This window comes from Artibeus jamaicensis, unplaced genomic scaffold (assembly GCF_021234435.1).
Source record: "Artibeus jamaicensis isolate MK-2021 breed Jamaican fruit bat unplaced genomic scaffold, CSHL_Jam_final contig_463, whole genome shotgun sequence".
NCBI classification, from domain to species: Eukaryota; Metazoa; Chordata; class Mammalia; order Chiroptera; family Phyllostomidae; genus Artibeus; species Artibeus jamaicensis.
In genome coordinates this window covers 1,645,978-1,653,538 of record NW_026521841.1, presented here as the reverse complement: position 1 = coordinate 1,653,538, position 7,561 = coordinate 1,645,978, and the positions used below count along the sequence as shown (strand labels likewise).

Below are 7,561 nucleotides of genomic sequence, written 5' to 3'. Positions count from 1 at the left end.
CTTGTAGGGTTGGGCATACCCAAAGCCCAACAGACAGGCCAAAACCCAATTTTCCAGGAATTAAATGGAGGTGGTAGCATTTGACCCAGAGCTGTATGGACAGCAAAGCCAGAGGAGAAATGGTCTGAGGTGCAGTGAAGAAGAAATGAAAACTCTGGACTAAGACTTTCCAGGGAAACAGGAAAATCCCAGGGCCACAGCTGGGAGTAAACCTAAAACATGTGCTTGCGGAATGGTGCCCGACACACAACGGGCACTCGGCAAACATTTCTCAAATGCATAACCTAGAGGGAAGCTAGCCAGACTTAAAAACAAGTAGCTCAAGCCTGAGCTAATGAGAACAGTGAGGATACAAGGGCAGGGTGGCTTCAAGGCCAGGTGCTGGTCTGGCAGTGCAACTATGGTAGAAAGGTCATTTGCAGGTCTCAGGACTGACCAGGGTGGCACCATGCTCCTGCAAGAAAGGTATCACCTCAGAAGGAAGAAGACGACTTGCTGGGGGCAGGAGCTGAACCTAGTCTCCCTGGATTCAGCAGGGCAGATTTTCTTGGTGCCTTCGGCTGCCCGACTCCCGTGGAACAAGAAACCCTACTAACCTTGGGTGGAGAAAGCAAAGGTCTTAATGTCTCCAGGTCTCATGGATTTGAGGGTGTGCGAGGGTGTGGAAGGTGGGGGGTGAGGGAGAAATGAGGGCAGTTTTGAGGACAGCAGGAACACACATATGCAGAACGCCGCCAATATCTGCCTTCATTCCCTAGATCCCTGAGGCTTCCTGTGGAGACATAGGCCAGATTTACAGAAGCATCTGACTGGCTGCTGGCCAGACGATGGGTGGCTCCTTCTAAACCTATACCTACCTGGTCCAGTCAGCTATAGGGCATATTACATTGGAAGTAGAAATGGGACTGGGCAAGCAAATTAGCTACCATCTGGGTTGTTCTGCCTGACTGGTGAGATGAAAGAGTACCTGGAAGTGGGGTCAGCCACCCTGGGCTCCATCCATTCCTAGTGAGTAGTAAGAAGCCTCAGTTTCCTAAATTATAAAATGGTAATAGTCATGTTTGTCACAGGGTTGTTGTGAGGAGAAAATGAGATAATAAACAGGAGAATGTTTTATAAATCATAAATATAAAGGTGAGTTGTTTTATTTCACTCCCAAGGGAGTGCATGTTCTCAAATTTTACTTTACAATGGACCTTTGTCCAGACCTCAGCTGATGCTGGACACAGGTCAGATCTTACACTTATGTCCACAGCCCATGAAAGAAGATGCACACAAGTCTTTCTGCAGAATATACTGAGAGCTGGACCATCTTAGCTCCAGTTGCAACTCTGCCTTCAGGGAAAGGTGGTGAGGCCATCTGGGTCTCAGTTTCTCCATCTGCAAAATGAATTGACATGATTGCTGTGCCCAAGTCACAAACTGCTGGAGGATTAAATAGTTCCCCTTTCTGCCTGTTTGCCTTCTCTGCTCCTGTTTTCTCTTTCCTCTTCTTTTGTCTGGGGCTTCTGTGCATGGCAGCAGCCGAGAAGGAAGGAGCCCTTTAACAAACCCTCACTCCTTCAAAGTCCTCTAAAACCCTGGCCATCTCTCCACACAGCCCAATGCCAGATAAAAAAGTGGACTTTGCAATCCTCTTTAAATGCTTCAAGTATTTCAGGAACATTTTCACAGCTGGGTTATAAACCTTAGAGGTTGTCCTTTGAGAAAAATCACAACTATCCTGTCTCTATGGTCAGAATGGGAACCTAGCAAAAGTTTGTTGGAGGAAACAGAACTGAGCAGCCCTCTGCAGAGTGGGGCTTCCTGCCTCGATGGCCCCTTCCCTTTCCGCTTCCAGCCTCTTGACCTCAACATGTTCCTTCCTCAGCATCCTGACAGCTTCAGTGTCCATACTTTGCATGTCTAGGACAGATTCTCCCCTCCAGTGGGCTGCCTAGCTCACTGCCTCCTGGACCCCTTCCCGCCGGCCCCTGGAATCCTGGGACCCAAGTAAGGAGGGGCTGCTGATCCTGAGCTCTCACCCAGCCCTGCAGGCCCAGGTGTCATCTCTTGCAACAGCTGACGGTGACGCCTCCACCACTCTGGTGTCACTTTTAACACTGCACATTCACACTGCCGGCTAACTGTCTGCTCAAGGAGGCCCCAGCAGAGCCCTGTGCAGCCGCACCCCACATGTGGAGTTGTTAATCTGGCAGTTGTTCAGCAGGTTCTCTTGGCCTCACCTCAAAATGTGTTACTTCTGGAGAAAATGACACCATGGAACTACACAAGCTCTTCCAAGAAGGAAAGACAGGACCTGCTGTGCTGCTTCAGCTGGGAGGGGGAGGGGAGGCATTGGGTGCCATGGTAAAGGTCTGGGGCCTGGACCTCCACGCAGTTCCCTAAATCAGAAGAATAAAAAAAAAAAAAGGAAGAGGGAAATTGTGCCACCATAGCACTTATAGTCTTTTATCAAATCTCCATGTTTACCATGTTATCAAATAAAACTTCATGATGCAATGGTAAGAAACAAAAGCAGCAGACAGAACCTGTACACAATGAGACCTCAGTTCTGTAATGTGTGCCCTAGACATTACTGCTGTTCACCCTGATCCAATTCCTCTCTACTTCCAGGCACTTAGAAGAATTTCACTTCCTCACCCCTCGACATCAGGCACGGCCATGTGAATAGCTCTGGCCAATAAATGAGAGGAAAGTAACCCCGGCACTTCAGGGTGGCAGTGTTTGATTTCTGGCGCTCTCTTCCCCAGTTCACTCTCCCCAGGCCCCTGCTGCCTTGAGAGTGTGGTTGATATGGAAGGACCAGAAGACCACAGGAGCCGCCGTATGGGGAACAGCACCCCTGACTGTTAGCCACCCGGACTCTGACGAGCTGGGTCTGAGCAGAAATAAACTTTTGTACTGTTAAACCACTGAGGTTTTCCTATGGTTTTCCCTGCAGCATGATCCACCCCATGTTGACTGATACAACAAATATATAAACAAAATAGATGTCGTCAGGAAACATTGCAGTTACTGTTTTTTTTAACTTTTCTAAATTTTCCAAATTTTCTGTAGTCAGTATGTCTTACTTTTATTACTTTTTCTTTCAGTTTTATTGAGATATAATTGACACATAGCACTGTAAAAGTTTAAGGGCTACTTTTATGATTTAAGAAAGCTGTCAGCCTTAAGCGTAGCTGGCTGTTTTAAGTAAAATATGGGTCCTTGGTGGTCTGCTAGAGACTTTAGCTATGTCATTTCATTTCATTCTCTCACACACACACACACACACACAAACTAAAAAAAATTCCACTTTAAAAAGGAGAAATCAGAGGTTTAGAGGGACAGGTGCCAGGTGCTTTACAGTCATTATGCCATTTATCTGGTCAGAGGCTGGAAGTATTTTATTCCAGTTTTAAAGATGAGGCTCAGAGACGTTAACTGAGTTTCCCACGGTCAGTCCCGTAGGGACTGAAGGAAGCGACACTGAAACACTGATCACGGTGGTGGTCTCCTTCTATCTCCTTCTACTGGGTGCTTCTATGTGCAGACCCAGGCATCATTATCTAATTTTATCGTCTCAGTAATTCTATGGTATAGGTACTTGTATTATCTCGACTTTCGAGATGAAAAAAATAAAAAGGAGGCTCAGAGAGACTGAGAACTTACTTAGGGTCATATTAGCTAGTAGTTTGCAGAACCAGGACTAACATCTTAGTCTGTTCGAGTTTGCTAAAAGCAGAGGCAGTGCAAAAGGTGTCTTTAGATAACATACACATGGACATTTTTAAACTAAATTTCTATTTTTATTAAAATATTTATGCAGAAAAATTTAAAAGCTGAACGGTACCGTGAAACTGGTAATATAAAGTAGCAGACTTTACCAATCAGCCCCTCCTCGGAGGCAACTACTTTCAACTCCTTGGGCCATTCCTTCTGACATTTACTTCCATATCTCTAATTATCATTCCTTACCTTCATTTTTAGGTACTTTTTATTGGCTTCCTCCTGCAGAAAATTTGGATGCTGCACCAGATGCCACATACAAACTACTTTTCCCTTCAATACAGTTCTATCACAGTTGCTATCAGTACTGAGTTTTTATACTATTATAACTTCATATACATTATACACAGATAAACAAGTACTATATGATGGTTATAATTGCTGTCTTCTACAGTTTTTTGTTTTTCCTGAGGTTAGTGATTACCTCAGTTTTTCATTTAATTAGTTTTTGACATAACGTTACAATTTCTTCCCACAAACAGGTCTAAACTTCTAGCAATATATTCAAACCCATCTGAGAACCTATCGGTCTTATTTTTCTCTGAAGTCCTCTGTCCTCCTGCTCCTACCTGGCTGTGTGTACATAAGTCCTTAAGTTTGTCTGCACCATTGCCCTGAGAATCCCCTTCATCACTCTTCTGCATTGGGTTCCTTGTTTCTTAGATCCTAGGCCATCTTCCTTCTTGGTTTCACAACCTTCATTTGTTGTCATATGCATGACAGTAGCTTCCTTGGAAACTGCATATGGGAGTTCAGTTTTTGGATAATTGATTGACAGTTTGGCATGATGCACACATCTTGGTTAGAAATCATTTTCCCCTAGAATGCCGAAGGCAGGTCTTGTGGTGTTGTGGGCTAGTGTTAAAAAGTTCAGTGCCATTCTGGTTCTTGGTGCTCATTCTGTGACTCTTTCAGTCTCTGAAAGCTTCTAGGGTCTTCTCTTTATCTCCATGTTCTAAAAACATTAACAAAATTACTTATTCTGATTAAAAAAACTTCTAATAAGTTTTTAGCACCACACATTGACACACACCTTTTCATCCAGAACCAGGGTGGAGACACTAGAAATGCCGCGTCCTGTCACTGTGCTTCCGACACGCCCACCAGTGCAACGGAAGGAGCGTCAGATGGGAAAGGAGGAGGTGTCGGGAGGTCCTTTGACCATTTAGTTAGAAAATTCAGGAGAATCAACGGAAAAACTCATTTAAATGACTAACATAATTGATTAAGTTAACTAAATTCAAAATTAGTATTCTGTTATCAATGGCCTTCTTATCAACGTACAGACAATGACTAGTACTAAAATACAATACCCATTGCAGAAGAAACCTAGAAACAAACTTTTAAAAAGTGTACAAAATCTATGTGAAGGGAACTTTTTAAATACTACTGAAGGATACAAATGTGAACGTATACCACATTCTTAGCTAAAAATATTCAATACAAGGATGTCAGTTCTCCCTAAAGTAATCTACACATCAATACAATCATAATGAAATTACTAACAGGATTTTTCATGGAACTACACTAGTCAAGTTAATTCTTTGAGTAAGTTGATGTAGAAAGATATACAAGCACAATTATCCAGAAAAAGTTTGAAAAAGAAATATGAAGGGCAGCAATAACCCCATCAGATATTTACATGTATTTTAAAGCTATTGTACAGTCCAATAATTACAACTATTATACACACAATGCAGATATAGATAATTTAGAAACTATAGCACCCAATACATACAGGAAGTTACTATATGGTCAAGATGGCATTTTAAAAGCAGGATTGATCCAGTTTTGTTGTTGAGACAATAGGCTACCCATCTATAACAGAAATTAATTTAAATCTTCACTTTGCATGTTATACCAATAGTTTCCACAGGAATCAAAAGTTTAAATGAAATAATAAAATCCTTAAAATACCAGAGAACATGGAGGATATGGGGACAGTCATCTACTCAGTCTCTAGTTTAGCAATGCCTGACAATAGTGAGAAGTCTCAACCTGTGGGTTGTTGACTGAATAATGGATTGACTGTCAGGTTCTGTAGAATGACTGGACTAGATTTGCTACATGTAATTGTTTGGTCCTACCAGTGTTAAATATTTCTTATTTTGATGTAATATTTTAAAACTGGGAAATTTCACATAAAAATCTGGATTTCAGACTTCCCCTGGCATGTCTAAATGCCTGGGATCTCATTCCTGCATGGAATAGTCAATTGAACTACTGCCCTTTGCCCCAAGGATAGGGCCATATGGGGTCCAGGTTCTCAGTTGGAGTGGGGGTGAGGGGATGAGGCTGCAGTTAGGGAGTGGTGGGGTGGCTTCAAGGCTGTTGTGGTCATTCAGGCAAGAAGTCATGGCAGAAGGAACCAAAGGAGAGGCTTGGCCAAAGGGAATTGGGGGACTGAGTTCACAGGGCTCAGAGACAGATGGGAGGGCTATGTAAGTGTGTGTGTGTGTGTGTGTGTGTGTAGGGGAGAATAAGGAGGAGAAAGAGAGGGAGGGGAGGAGGGGGAGGGAGAGAAGCAGAAGAAGGCTGAGGAGAAAGAGCAGGTAAGCTGCTGGAGAAGGAACTGAGGAAAAACCCCAAGATTCTCACTCATACCCACTTAAGTGGGTAAATAATGCCCATGAACATGTAAACCAGATTAGGTCGCACTCCTACTTAAAACCCACCTTCTTTGTCTGAGGCATCTGACCACTGCGCATTTCTCTGATCCTGTCCTGTCACTGTGCTGACCTTGCACATCGAGCCACAGTGGCCCTGACTTGGGCCATCCCAGAAGCAGCCAAGGGTTTTTTGCCCCACGGCCCTTGTACTTGCTGTTCCTTCTGCCTGAGACACTGTTCCTCTGACCCTTTACCTGGCTGGTTCCTCCTCATTCATCAGGTTTCCTCTTAAATATTCTTTCCTAAAAGAACTTTCAGGTATACTCGTAGAGGCTGAAGGACAGCAAGAAGGCTGATTCCCACAGGGCCCTTGGGACCATGGAAAGACAGGTAGTGCAAAGGAAAGGTTTGAAGGAGCTGGGGGTGAGGGCTGGAGAGGTACAGTAACTGGATCTGATTTACCTCTTCAAAGCCTGCCTCTAGCACCCTGAGGAAAGAGACCCCAGGGCCAGAGTGACAGCAAAGAGAGTTTGGATACTTGCCGTGGTGGGAGATGGCAGAGACGGTGAGACTAGAAAGAAGTCATTATGCATTTTGTGAAAATGCAGGCGGGTATAGGGTGAGAGCCAGGTGTCAGGCAAGGTAGTCAAGGGGGATTACTTGGTTTCCAAACCCCAGCGGAGGGGAGGGTGGCAGTGCCAGTCTGTAGGCGGAAACACCAGGGAAGAAAGAAAGCATCAGGCACGTGTTGGAAGGAACGTGAGTCTCACTGAGTTCCTTCCACTGAGGACCTGGAGAAGACCGATGGCCACGGTACTATAAGGCGGCGTGTCAGCTGGGCAGCTGGCAGCACTGCCGTTCTTAGCTCCATGGCTTCTGGCCAGGGGTTGGAGAGAGGTCTGAGAAAATAATGCCATGGCAACAGAGGCCCTGTCCTGGCTTCAGCATGGCGAAGTGAAAGGGCATTTTCAGTGACCTAGGTGGGAGGCAAACTGCTACCCCTGATCCGTCAACATCATCTGAAAAGTGAGGGTCAGATGACAACGCATTTAGCATGCAGGGTAGCCAAGGAATACATATAAAGCCTACCGTCTTTGCAGGCCCAGCTGCTGCTCCAGGTCCCACCACCCAGGCTTCTCGCTCGTCCTTGCCCCTTCCCGGAAGGCTTCGGGGGCGCGTTT

The 7,561-nt window shown here is 44.9% G+C and overlaps 1 long non-coding RNA gene across 2 annotated transcripts; it reads right to left on the bottom strand.

The window, feature by feature from the left end:
• Positions 1–1,178: 1,178 nt before the first annotated feature.
• Positions 1,179–7,561, bottom strand: LOC119050042 (uncharacterized). Of its 2 annotated transcripts, none has more exons than XR_008391866.1 (3): positions 7,470–7,550; positions 2,226–2,384; positions 1,179–1,380 (listed from the first exon to the last, which is right to left on the bottom strand). It is a non-coding gene; the product is annotated as an uncharacterized LOC119050042 (long non-coding RNA). The 2 variants fall into 2 exon arrangements; XR_008391865.1 differs by lacking the exons at positions 1,179–1,380; positions 2,226–2,384 and adding exons at positions 3,852–4,726; positions 4,805–4,926 and having other exon boundaries at positions 7,470–7,561.